The 14,879-nt window shown below is 39.8% G+C and overlaps 1 protein-coding gene across 1 annotated transcript in view; it reads left to right on the top strand.

Moving 5' to 3' along the window:
• rgs7a (regulator of G protein signaling 7a) overlaps window positions 1-14,879 on the top strand; it is a 45,109-nt gene that overhangs the window by 7,209 nt on the left and 23,021 nt on the right. The gene's annotated exons all lie outside the window — the stretch shown is intronic.

Below are 14,879 nucleotides of genomic sequence, written 5' to 3'. Positions count from 1 at the left end.
ATAAGAAGTCTTGTTATCTTCTCCACAGATTATTTCACGCTATCTCCCTTCTCTGCAGTGCAGTTTTGGCTGCTTGTAGCAAGAATATCGTCCTTCTGCAAAACACCCTTTCACTTTTTTGTCCATCCCTCTGTCTGTGTCTCGTTCCCTTTGTGTCTAGACTCATGAAAAAAATATATAGTTCTGTATCCCAAGACTTTTTCAACCCAGTTTCCCTTGATATCTGTCTTGCACACTGGTGTTCATATTTTTCCCTCCACATTTCAATCTCTTTTATCCCCCCATCACTCTCCCCTCCCACGCTCATGGCCTCTTTTGTTCATTCTCCGGTCTTTGATGTTTCTCCAATACTAACTTTCTCTCTTTGTCTCACTCTGACACACGTGCGCTCTCTGTCTCTTTCTACACCCCCCCAACCCCCAGTGTTTGCTTCCTTACCTGTGACGCATCCATCCACCTCTGTCGCTCTATCCCCTCCTCTCACATCCCTCGCCTCTCTTTGAAGTCATCAGAGGCCTAGTCAGAGCCCGTGCCACTCCAGTCAGCTTTTATCCTCACACAGAGAGAAAAAAGAGGAATGCATTTAGACCCTGCTGGAGCAAAGTCATATATCCTCCAGTGTGAAATGATTCACTTGTGTCTCATAGCTTTATTGGGGACTCTCTCTAAACAACCATTGGATGTGGCATTTTCTATCCAAATTGACTGTAAGTGTAACTGAGAGTGCGGGCCTGATTGTCCCCCTGCAGCTCAGTGCCTCTCAACAATAAGGAGTCGTTCTCCCAGAAGCAATCATGTCTCAGTGATTAGCCTGCAAACACTAGGTGCCATTTCACAAATCCAATACCAACGAAATAAAGTCAAATCCAATGGGTACATTTTCATAAGTTTGAGGCATACATTTTCATTTGCCTAAGAGACACAGGGGCACCTTTGTTTAAGACTGTGCACTTCTCCAATCATAACTGACACACACAGACACAAAGGGCACTGCTTTGTGTTTAAAGTGGTGAGGACAACAACCACACCTTAAGGGCCATCATCATGCAGTTTTAGACAATGCAGGATTGGGTGTCAGTCAGAGTTGATGTGCCATCATTAGGACGCAAGCTATTACACAGCAGACAGCTTGAAAACGCTCGCATGTCAACAACGCAAGTAATACTCATCTTTTTGCATCACCACAGCTGCAACAACATCTCTGTCAATCAATAATAACTCACTGTAAGGATAATGTGATATTGTAATGTTTATGGCTTATATGTGCCTGTTTGCCGTGTTCACAGAGGAAAACCTGGACAGAAACATAAATTCATTCATTCATCTTCAACCGCTTATTTGTTTTCCGGGTTGCGAGGGTGCTGGAGCCAATCCCAGCTCACATTGGGTGAGGGTGGGGTACACCCTGGACAGGTCACCGGTCCATCACAGAGACAACACATAGATACAGACAGCGACCAACAACCACTCACACTCACACTCAGACCTACGGACAATATAGACTCACCAGTTAACCCAAACATGATGTCTTTGGCCGGTGGGAGGAACCGGAGTACCCGGAGGAAACCGACACAGGCACCAGGCAACATGCAAACTCTGCACAGAAAGGCCACTGGACAGAATCAGGCTAGGTTAAAATCAGCTCATCAGCACAGCGCCATCTGAAAAAAACAAACAAACAAACACATTTTGGCTTCTATTATATGTTTCAGGGAATCTTATTACCTTTACATTAACATTGTATTGCATGTCTTCTTAACAGAGAAATAAAAATTCCCCGAGCCTCCTAATTTGTACATGGACATTCTTTAAGTCAGGGGGGACAACACGAATGATTTCTGAAAGTGGTGGACATGTCCCCAGTGTCCCCAGTGTAAATGATACTGACGCAGACACACAGTGTCAGCTCTCAGGTTGCACTATGCTGAGCAGCTTCCACCTGCAACATACTGAGACTCACAGCTTCACACCATTAGTTCAGCTTTGCAAGCTCAGCCGTCCACGGCGCAGCCTGGTCAATAAACCGCAGGCGCCATCTTGACTCAACCTGCTGCTGCCTCTTCTTCCGTCTTGTGCCTTTCACAGATAAAATGTTCTTAAATAACGACTTACAGATATAAAGGAATTGTATGCAGCTTAAATAGCCTGTACATATATATATGTGTTTGTACACCAAACAGTAAATCTTGAGTGAATTGTCCTATTAATGCATATTAAGTCAGGCAAACTTTAAATTACACTCATGCACTGAGCTATTCCATGATTTAGTTGAAATGTTTATGTTATCTTTAAATGCACAGTGGTAAGGGGATTTATAATGTCTCGCTAAATGAGCTTAGCTGGTTATGTAATCTGGAAGCCAACAGGAAGCAGCCTATATTATTTCCCTATATTTTAACACTTGGAGGTGTGCTTGAAAGAATTATAATGCTTATATGAGAAGGTAAGTTAGGATCCTTGTGGAGGAAAATTAGCCTTATTAAGCAAATTTAAAGTCTGTCTGTCTTATTTAGGTAAATATGATGATTAATCACAGCTAACCTTATATAACTGGCAATGGAAATGCATGTTAATATACAATAACATCCCATCATTCTCAGCTGTAGTCTGCCAGGTACTGAGTAAATATACACTTGCCAGTTTGCTGATTGCAGCATTTTATTAAGAGCAGAGTTGTTAGCATGGCTGTAGACCCACAGTCTGTTTTAAAGGGTATTAGTAAAGTAATACACACTATGCCATTGGACCACTTCTTCCATTATCATTTGTCATCTTATTATTTTAGTAACAACATATCCTGATGACCACTATTTTATTACCCCTTGGTCGTACTTGCTAATGGAGAAATTACTTTCATGGGAAAATGCTGTCTAGATTTCTTGTGCTTTCTTCTGCCCTTCTTTTCTGTTCTGCTTTGCTGGCTTGTGGCTGTTCTGTTGGCATCCCCATGACAACGACACCAGCAGTCTGTCAAATGCTATTATCTGAAATACTTCAACAATGTGTCCGGCACACCCGTAGCTAGCAAAGTGACAAGACATGAGGGTGTTTGTGTGTTTGTATGTGTGTGTGTGTGTGTGTGTGTGTGTGTGTGTCTGCGGCCATGAGTGAGCAAACATTCCCACGCTTTAAAGAGTGCTGCTCAGTCCATGAAAGCCTGCGGTGCATTCCCTGAATTTATGCATCTTTCACCAACACATTTCATATGACTAGATAAATAAATGGATAAAAAACTTTGATCATCAGCATCAACTTATATTGCTGCATATATCAAAGCACTGAAGAATTGTAAACCTTTCATTTTTATTTTTTATTTTATGCTACCCGCTTCCTCAAGAAATGTTGTCTTTAACTCCAATGCATTTTATTTGACAAAAATAGTTCTTTGGCAGATTGAGATTTTGGCAATAGCCTATGATCACTTTTAAAGCATGAGAGAATTTTGTAGTTGATTGTCAAATGGTTGAAGTCAACTAATTATGCAACAACGTGAAGCACTTTTAATGGCGGCCGCTTTTTAGATGCACTAATTTGCTGATTTCTTTATAATAAAAGAAGCATCTTTTTTTTCTACCCAACAGAACACCAGATAACATGAAATTGAAATATAAAAAGGACACAATTTTTACAGTTTTCAGATGTTTAATGAAACAAACCATTAATTGGTTAATGAATAATATAATTATGAAGAAATTAGACTGGAAAGCGCTGATCCGCCCTGAGCTACATTTCAATATCACTGCAGAGGTTGCGAAAACTACAGAAGGTCAACAAAAATGTGATTTCAGTGGATGTTTATTTTTTCCTTTAGTAGATTTTCCAGCTAGTACTAATGTATTATTGTAGTAAGTATTTTCACTGCATTTCATACTGTTTATTGCTACTTTTACCTGAAAGCAGGATCCTATTATATTGTCCACGTTGTCCTGATAAGTAAAACTTACTGTATATTGGATTGACTATCTCTTCACTACTGGCCTGCGACAGAACATTGTTAATAGTGCTTCTCATCTTCCAATAAAGCCTTACCACAGATCTCTTTCTTGATGTCTGTGCTGGACAAAGAATAAATATGTTATCTTGGCCTGAGCTCAGTGGAAAAAGGGCAAAAATGCATTAGGATATGGTGGGAAGGGTCTCTCTATTCCTTGCAAAGGACTGATTTGATTTGTTGATATTAGCTTCCCCTGCCTGTAATGTCAGCACAGTCGTTGTAATGGAAAAACTCAAGGGAGAGAGGACATGTCAGGGTGAGGATGGATGCACATGATTTCAATGACCAAATACTGAGATTTGTCATTAGTAAAGCTCTGGCCTCATTTGTAAAATTGGATTCCTCTAAATTGTTTGTTGGACATAATTGTAAATCTGACTTTCTAATTATTATGTATACTGTTGTACATCAAGCCATAACAGTGAAACAGTTGATGAATGTACGATAGATTTCCATCTTTGTGTGAAGTGTCAGCATATTAATTGTTTCTAACTGCGAGCAGTTTGTTTTGAAAAGTCCAACTAAGCCCATTGTACATCATCTTCATGGCCCTGTAGTTCAAGTATCACTTGTGTCAAACAGTCTGCCCTCAGCACTTTATTGCCTATCAGGACCGTTGTGTCCTCTGAAGTGTGCATGCTTGCGTCTTCTCAGATACCCAGCCCTCATCCCATCTCTGTTCCTCAGACAGGAGAAGGCAGAAGAATGTCAGCCTGCCAGTATCCAGCTGCTTCTCTCTTATTGGTATTCAGGGCACACAGAGCCGTCCTGAGAGTCTGTTGCACGTGCCAAGGAGGAATGTGGGAAATGAGAGGATGGGCAGAGGGGAAGAAAGGAGTGAGGCCCCCTCTCTCTCATGTTATCTGTTCCTAAAAATAGATATCCTCCCTTCTTTTCTATTCCCTGTGTATCTCTGTTTCCATACCCAGCCTCTCTAGCTTTTTCTCCATCTCTGTTTTTCTCTCTTCCTCCTTTCTCTGTTTGGTGTAAGTAAACATACTCTCTGGTGCCCAATGATAAGACTCCTCAAGTGTTATGCCAGACAGTTTGGACATTGCTAACAGCCTTACCTCAATGAAGAAGTAACTATAAGGCTTATTTTATTTAACACAATAGTAATTCCATTGCCAGATTGTGCTCTTTACCCCAAAAAAATTAAAGCATGATTATTAAAACTGCTCACTACAAATACTCGTAGTATTAATGATTGATGATTGCTAGTTGCAAATAATTACTAAAACCACAGTATGATAAAAAAAAAAAATACATAAATTAATCATCCATGCATGTCTGATCAATAGTATGTTTTCCCGTTTTTTTTTTTGTTTTTTGTTTGTTTTTTTTTTTTTTGATGTGTCTACTCCTTTCAATTGGCCACTAAACTAATCGTGTACGCTATCTTAGAAAACGTTTTCACGATATATGTGAAAGTAACGTAGCTTTCTTCTTCCTCTATCTACTAGTTTATGATAGAAAGCTGTTTGAGTGATGAAATCATGGTAGGTGGGCAGGAGGGATATTGGCTTTCAGTGGATTATGTTCTAGCACATGGCCAACCTTGGCTTAGTCATTGCACCCACTGCCCGCCCACCAAGATGATGAGAGTGAAAGAGAGAGAGCGAAAGAGCGAGGGAGAATGAGAGAGGCCTTGCCCTAGGAGAACTATCCCACCACTAACTGGGAATACCAGGTCCTGGTAGAATAAAGAAATAGGCAGCAGTCTGCTGAAGTTATCGAGGGTTTGCCCCCAAGGAATACTGTCCAAACATGAACCAGAGACACATATATGTATGACACACTCAGTATAAAGAATAAAGATCAACTTAAACTTAACTGTTCAATTCAAAGCGGCATTTTGTGAAAACTTCGTTTTTCACTTGTGGCATTAGCTGTCATGCTTTTGTCTGCAAGCTCTTTAGCTACTGGCTGAAGAGCTTGAGCCAAACTACATGGATCCACTTGTGAAGCTTTAATGTGAAGAATCAATTTCAGAAGATTCATACTGTCATTAGAAATATCACTATTGACAGGTCAATGAAAGTCAGAAATCAGAAATGCAGTGTGTTGATTGACAAGTTTAAATGAGTGAACAAGCCTGGCGCTTGCAGATCACCATGGATTGAGAAACACACCTGCTACAGCACTAGAATATCTTTTTTTTTTTTTTTTGGCATTTTAGTTATTAAAAAACTCAATACAGAAAACTGACAGCAGCACTTCCAGTTTGGTAATATAACCTACAAATTGAAATTATGAAATTCGCAAATCTGGTTTTGACATAAAGCTAAAAGGGTTGTTGCTTCCTGTCAGTGTCAACTGCCAAGATGTTTTGAAAAAGCCATAACATTGAGCGTGAATTTGAGCAGGAACATAATGTTAAAGGACGAGCCTGCAGTTTTAATAAATTCCTAATAAAAAGGTTTTGTTACCCCGTCACACATAAAATGGTGGAAATGTTCTGCCTGGCAATTTTGAAATAACAGCAGCAATGTCAAATGAGGATAAATGTCAGTGTTTTTTTTTCGGTGGTGTAGGCATAGCTGACTGACTAACTCCTATCCATGATTCAATGCTTATCTCTTTCTCACTACTAGACAGTTGTCCCTTAGGGAGGGAGTCGGGGGGAAAAAGTGAACATCCTTCTGCTGCCATACACTGGGGACAATCATTCTCTGGGGACGAAGGATGGAAGGAACAGGAAAGGGAATACGTGCTCTAAAAAGCTTGATGAAAACACTACGGTGGACATTGTGGATGCAAGTATCTCTGCCAACCATCTGGAAATCATTTAGGTGAAATAATGATTAAAAAAAAAACAAAAAAAAAACAACAAACCCATCTGTCCATCAAACCAGGTGACAACATGGCGACTACTGCTTATGCTGTTGTACCCAGGAATGCTTAAGTGGTGATTTTAGATGATTAGATTTAGAAAGCAGGTGGAGAAGAAGCAGTGCCAACCAAGTAGCATATAATGAAAAGCACCAAAAGACATTGAAATTGGAAATGACATTAATAGGATTGGACATCTGGATTAGTTACAAGATCATTTTAAAAGGCTGAGAAAATGAATCCAGCAAATAAAAAGTTGCCACGGATGGATTGCCTTGAGAAAAACATCAAAAACACAACAGATGACTGCCAGCTCCCTCTTTCAGCCAGACATCAACATGAACTTTTTCAAGGCACGGCTGATCACAAAAAGGTTCCACTCATTGGGCTGCAACTGGTTTATATGATTTTGATTTTAAGAAATTCTTGAATATGAATTCTTTCAACTTATCACAGATGTTTGATGTCTCCTGTACATCTTTCTTTTTTTCCTTTCTTTTTTTTTTTTTTTTTTTTTAATAAATCAGAGCGATACAAATATTTAAATTCTTTACAAAAGAAGTGGACACCGAACAAGCAGTGAGTCTGGGTGCTAGTTATGTATTTTGTCTCTCCTGTATAGAGTTGTTTTTCTGAGTGGGTTCCTGTTTTGTTTATGCAGTGGATGTGTTCCCAGATGACGTGATGACACAGTCCTGCCAATGGTGTCACACCTTTCCACTAATCTACAGGTGGTGGTGAGGCACCAAACTGTTCAGCAATGTGCCAGCAAAGGCTGGATTCCTGGCAAGTTTACATGGATTTAAAATATTTCTAATTAGCTTTGCAAATGTTTTGTGTGTGATGGAAATACATTCAACACATTTGTTAAACCTCAAGGACGCAAACGTTTTGAAGTTAAAACATGCGTTTTGTTTGTTTACAACTCTACAGAGGACATTTAGCAGCCTTACAAAGTCCAGAAATCAGTTTGATTCAAGTTGATTTGATTTGTTTCAGATTTCTTCACACTTTAAGGCTTTAACTTTGACTTACTAATCGTGCTCAAACCAAAAAATGTAATATATTAAAACATACAGCTTGCCACTTAAATAACACAAAAACATCACATAGCAAATCAAAGCTGTACTTGTTTGCCTGTAGCCATCCATCTCACTTTCATCCCTTAGTAATTCAGACCAAATCAAACCAAGCAATTAGAAGGCTCGCAGTCACACCTTGAAGAATTTCAAAGCTGAAAAAGCATTGTGGTTTTTACCAACCATTCGTAATCATCCACAAAAACCAAAGTCTGTCTTGAGTGAACCATCTGTCCATTATGATAAAGCTGCTGCTGCTGTAAGCAAGACTGTTTTACAGTGGCACGAGGTTTGCCTTATCCCAGTCCTTCACCGTGGAAATAATGGATCTAGCAGTACATCACTGGTCCATTATGAAACACATTAATGATATTAGTTGTGAGGAGAGAGAGGAGGCACTGAGGCGGAATAATTTTCATCTAAAAAATTCATAGATTGTTGCAGTTTCCTGCAAAGACACTGATGTGAGCTGTAAACAGCAGACAAGACTTTTCAATGCTGTATTTTCCTTAAACTGTATCCCAAAGGATGTGATGTCATTACACATGACGTGTAAAGAAGAATAAAGACGGCAGCGGGAACAAATGTGCCAGAGAATGAGAGAACATCCTGAAGTGTGAAACAGTGAAGTGACATTCCAAGAAACACATGCTCATATTTGACTGATGGCTCAATGTGTACAAATACGCACAACTGCACTGAAAGGAAGGTTTATCAGCAACTACACTGCAGATGTTGTTCAATGCTTACTTTGCAGAACGTGCTTCAAACGCATAGAAATAAAACTTCAATTTGAATGAAGTAATTGCGTCAGGCAGTGTTGCCACCTGGGCATCTGGTCCCCGTGCTTTAGGGCCCTGGTCCTGCTGTGAAACAGACTGCTCGTTTGGTTCTACACATGAAGCACTGTGGTCAGCATCCATGAGAACTGAAGGATTGTGTGGATGTAGAAAGCGTTAAAAGACACAATGCAAATGCACATTAAGCCGTGTAAAAGAAGAGACACAAGGCCGGGGCAGAGAAATCCTTTTAAAATAGGCTGGAGCATAAATCAGGAGACTTCATGTAAGATTAAATGTGAGCAAAGCAAGCAGACCATGACCATCTGCTGTGAAGGCTAAAGAAAGACTTCTTCTTTTTCAGTTTCTTCCGTTTCTCTCATTACATATTAGACCTTGGGTGACTGGGAGGTGGGTGACCAGCAGTTAAAGTAATGCATTTTTGCTTGACCTGTGGATTTGCAAACACATAGCCAACAACAGATCGATTAATCAAGAAGGTAATGATCAGATGATTCAATAATTGCAGACCTTGTGACGAGTAGCCAACTGTTTATTTTACAACATGAACGCTGAACAGACCCAGCTTCTCTCCCTTCACTCATGCTGAACAACAACAGCAGGTAGGAGCAAACAGAGGCAGCAACGTGAACTGACAACTCAAATATTACATATCTACAATAGTGCTCACAGTGTTTGAAGTGATAATGTAACACCAAATACTTGAGAAAATAATTAGAAGTCTGCTCCAGGCCAAAGTGATAATGTGGAATTAAACAAACAAAAATATCACCTCGGTTTTCACCACGTACAACTTCGTTACACAACGCCAATTAACAAAGGAACACGAACAAAGCAAATAAAATGCTTTCTCTTTTCTTTCATTTTCCCTGTAGATAATGTCTACCTTTCTCTTTAGCCTTTTCAATCTCAACCTCTCAGCCCCAGCCTCTCATACATGATTGCCCCCTATCCACCACCTCTTTCTTTCTCTGGTATGAATGAATGATGGCGAGCTGCCAAAGATGTCCTTGTGATAGTGGTCGCAGGCTGTGTTGCTGTGGTAACTCAAAAGCGAACGGTTACCTTGGAGAAGACTTAAGATTCATGGCATCTATTCAACAACCTTGTCAGCATGCGCTCAATAACTTCCTCCACCGATCTGCAGGGTAACTTTATTTTGAAATCTCAAGCGTACAGGTGCAGCCTGAGGCATCTGACCAGCGTTCTTTGTGTTTAGCTGGCAAGCTAATCTGATTTTGTTTGTGTTAAACAGTTCATGCGTTCAGAGGTCACGTTTTTATTGTTTTATCAGAGACTTCTCGGGTATACACACAATTGCAGGAATGCTTTAACTGTTCACGCAGGATTATTCACGTGCATGTAATGATGAATGAACTAATTGGATGGTTGTGGTTCATTATTATCATGCTGTTCGGGCTGGATTTTTAATACATTATCTGCAGTGAATTTGAATGTGGAAGGCAGAAACTTCTGGGTAGAGAAACTACCCAGCAGTTCCAGCTCCATCAGTCGCTCCATCAGTCACTCAGTCATCAGAGATTTTGTTTCACAGATGTAGAGCCCTGATCTCATGCACGTGCAGTGTTAACATAGTCCATATCCATACCAAACATGCCTACTATGATAATAAGTTGCCTTTTATTGATCATTGGACTTATTTTGGTCTGAATATTATACACAATGATTACAACAGTTTTGGCAGACTAAGCTATGGAGCCTTATTAAAATGTTTTACTTACGCTGATTGATTCATTTAACGCTGTGCAATGCCTGCGAGGCAGTGAATGTATCAACACCACTGTCATAAAATGACTATTCTTTCACTTTTCCGAATATTTGAATTTAGAATTTTTAATATAGCTTCACGTAAGGGGTTTCACATTGCTAGCATGTTTCATTACTGTGCTAATCATTGTGTGTTAAAAAAAAAAAGAGCGCCTGGCACCTTCTCATTTTGTTTTTCCTCACAGGAAACCTGCTCAGTTCCCATCGGCAACTTTTAATATATTTATATAATCGTTATCCACAAATTCATACATTTTCTGTTTTTCCTTTGCATCATACAAGTTTGTGTGTTTGTGTTTCATACACAATCCGGAAAAACTCTTTTTTTTTCCCCTTTCCATTTTTTTTTTTTTTTTTCTCTTTTACTTTAGAACTAAATATTAGCAGGTCGGGCAGCACGTTGATCCAGCTAGTTAGCACTGTTACCTCACAGCAAGAGGATTCTATAGATAATGAGTGAATGATAGCAGGTATGTGTTTGTGGTGAATATAAAAGCTGTACAATGCCCATGCAAAGTGCTCTTGTCTAACAAATGCTATTAGAGCATGAATGCCCTTGGTGCCTTTCCACATCTCCTCTGGGTTTGCTAGTAAATGAGCAGTTGACCTCGACGTTCCCTGAACCTGCATTAATCATTCACTTGTTTGTGTCTGTTTAATGTTGTTCCACGGGTCGGTCTTCACTCTCACATCAACACTAGACTGACTTCAGAGATTTAAAGATTATATAGGAGGCGACAATCTAATTTAGGCTTTTGGAAAACATCTTTTGATTCTTCCTCCTCACCTAAATCTAGGTCACCACTTGGGAATGACATTATTTGAGTTTGTCATCTTTGGATGCAGAAGGCGATGTCTGTACAAAAAGTTAACCTTATTTACCCAAAAGAATAATAGCAGGAAAAATAATGCAGCTCATGATATGTGAGTCAAAAACTGCACTGGGAGTGCTAGTCTTTGAAAAGTTATTAACGGCTTGCTCTGCCTGTCTTGTGTGCGCCTGCTATCCTCTGAAGTATGGCATGAAGAACATTGTGTCTTTGGATTTGCTCCATATGCAAATGTACCGGCAGTCTAGAAGAGATGTGTGATTCATTTGTGGTGACATAGCATTTCACTCTGCTTTAATACAGCTATAGCGTAGACCTCTGAGCAGTTTTGTTTTGATTGTATTGATGCTATTTAAAATTATTGATCTTGGATCATCTGCGATGCATGTAATATTTTTTCAGCTGCTGCTGGTTTTTGAGGCAGTCTCCATAGCAGGTTCTGCCTTGTCCATGGAGCCAACCACTGCAGTTGAGAGGGAAATATGATCAACCAACTACTAAGACTGTTTTATCTAGTGGAGCTGTCATACTGTATAGCCACAGGTTTTATTCAGGCTGCTCTCACACTGCCTTAGGCAGTCAGACTTCAGCTGGGTTTGCTCACCTATTTTGGTGATGCAGGTTTAACAATATAATAATCCACACACTCTTTTATAATGTGTACCTCTGAATGTGTGTGTGTGTGCGTGTCATTCCTCTGCAGCATGTTTGAAGTTGAGTTGGGAGGAATATCTGTCCTCCTTTTGTAGAGACACATGTCCTCAGATAACACTGTCAAGGTAATGCTATTCTCCCTGCACATCTGATGCAGTAACATTCACCCATCACAGCACAGGCAACTTAAACCAAGAGGGAGTGAGGAGAGGAAGAGTAATGAGGGGGAGGAGAAGAAGGAGAATAGGCAAGCCTTTAATTTCCTCAGCAGCACAGTGAGTTGTTGTTGTTGTTTTTTTTTTATATAGCTGCTCATACAGAAAATGGAATGAACTCTGAACAGGTATTATCTGAATTTCCAACTGACTGACATGAGCCAGATGAAAAAAGCTCAAATATAAATGCAAACATTTTTTATCCGGGGTTCATTTATATCAACTTCAAGTCACCAGTCAAGGACGTGCCTCTGCATTTTTGTCATAGGGCATCATAGTAGGCTTGTCTTAAATAAAAATGTATCTTGTTCAGACAGTCTATTTTTATGGCTATTGCTGTCTCAAAAGATTCACAGTTGATTTAAGAAATGATTATCTATATTCAGTTGATCCTATCCTGGCGATTTATTTCCATCTTAGAAATATGAGCCAAGACAAATAGAATCATGGTAACTCATGCGAGCTGAGGGTTGTGCAGCACAATCAACAAATGAATGCTCTTTGGCTTGCATGTAGTAGCTTACTTCAAATGTCAGTGTCATAAAGGGCATTTCTTGAGCCACATTACTTGAGGCAGTCCATTCACCTGCCTCGGTTAACCCACAAGAGTATCTATCATAACTCAGCTCACCCACCCACACACCAACACAGCATTGCCATTAAAACCAAGGTAACTGAACTCTATTCACTTTCCGTTGCACCAAATTGAAGTGTAGATGAATTTAACATTTCTATCTTCCATCACCAAAGTAGGAAAAACTGCTTTCATTTTCTCTAGTTGAGGCTCTCAATAAAGGTCACCTCAAAATTAGCTATTTTAGGACATCGAACAACTGGTGAGATCCCCTTGGAAAAACTTGTACCTTACTGATGTGCTCAATATAGAACTGGATCTTTTATCTGCTCGCTTTTCTTAGAAAAAGCCTGTCCAATAGGTGGACTTATGCTGCACTTAACAATGGCTAAAAAGACTTCTAAGAGGCCAGTATTGATTTACAAACCCAGTTTGGAATGGTTTTTGCTCCAAATGGTGCTTCAGAACATTTAGATTGCGCCCTGAGTGCCCTCAGTCATACTCTTTGAAGTGCTTGGAGCCATGTGCTGACAGTCAGTATGTGCTTACATCCGGAGCTTTTGTTCATCACTTCATATGTACTGAGTCCTGTGCCATCATTATTCAATGATTCACACTGTGCAGCCACAACACTCACTCTTATCTGTTAAGAGGCTGCAGAGATGTAGTCAGACAGCTTTGGGTGGGTGGATGGTTGGGGGACAGAAAGAGAGACTCTACCTCTCCCTCTCTCTTGAGGGAAATGACTTTTCCTCTCTTCCTCACAACATGAAGCCAGAGAGCATCCCGACTTCAAGAGCTTTAGATCCTGAATATTCACGCTGGTGGCATTTTACCATGTGTGGGCGGTGGGGGTTTGCAGAGATAGGAGAGTGTGTGAAGTATTGATCACTGTTGCTGTTGTCCTTATTTGCTCTGCGTCTCTCAGTACCTGCTCACTCTCAGAGAAAGACAGAGAGACTTAGATACAGACGGAAGGTAGGCATTGTAAGCCACACTTATTCTGGTAACTTTTGTTTTATCTGTTCCTGAGTCCCCAAGCCTGAGTTATATAAGAATATCATACTGACACTTGAATGGTTTTTCTTTTGATCTTAAGGTTGAATTGTACTACCACCTTCTCTGAGTTTACGTTGTATTAGTCAAAGAAAGAAGAAGAAGAAGAAAAAAAAAAGATGATCACCTGTCAGATGTCAACCGACAGTTCAAAAGCTTTTGTAGCATTGTGAGCAAACATTTTTTGCGCCTTCGAGATGTTCTCCCTCAGCCTTGTCTTACATCAATTTAGTGTCACAGCACAGACTGACATAATTTGAAAATGTGTGTGTTCGTATATTAACCAATTTATTCTTTTTTTCTTTCTATTCCTGTCGCTCAGTATTATGGGCCCTTTAACTCTCCCCAGGCAGCTCTGGGGTAACAGTATTTATCTGTGCTCCATCATAGTCACAGGCTCCCATCACTAAGTGGGATTTTTTTTTTTTTTTAGCTCCAGGTTATTTGCCTGCCTGTATGCTTTTACAACATATGTTCCAGTACTAGCCCTAACCCCAGGCTGCCCACTATTGCAGCAGAAACTCATTTTCACCCATACAAAACCTTCATTTGTATGAAATGGAAATGGCTGCATTCAAATTGTGTCACCTTTCCCAGATCAGCTCCACTGATAAGCTGTATGTGTATCATATGAAGATGGAGAGGAAACAAAATGTGGGGTGGGGTGGTCCATTAAGCTAGACCGGTTAAAACACAACAGCTCAGTGGAGAGACAGTCACAGCTTTTAGGCACCACACATTCAATTATGATCGCTTGAATGTTCAGAGTAATCAGATAAAAAGGAAATATTCTGACCCAAAAAGGCACTTTCTAACACTGAAAACCCTGTCTTATCATGGCTTCCCCCTGAACTGTTCATCATGAAGAGTTATCAAATATGTCATCTGTAGTTAAATCTTACTTTCTAATTGTCATGCAGACAGGTTCATACAGGTCTCTAGTGGAGGAACAAATGACTTTTTTTTTTTTTTTTTTTTCATAGTCCCTGGAAATAGGTTTAAATACTATGAACTTAAACTTAATGAGAAATTTTTCAACAATCATTGCTTTTCTCCA

Source organism: Echeneis naucrates, chromosome 15 (genome assembly GCF_900963305.1).
Source record: "Echeneis naucrates chromosome 15, fEcheNa1.1, whole genome shotgun sequence".
Classification (NCBI taxonomy): domain Eukaryota; kingdom Metazoa; phylum Chordata; class Actinopteri; order Carangiformes; family Echeneidae; genus Echeneis; species Echeneis naucrates.
This window is presented reverse-complemented; position numbering and strand designations above follow the sequence as displayed.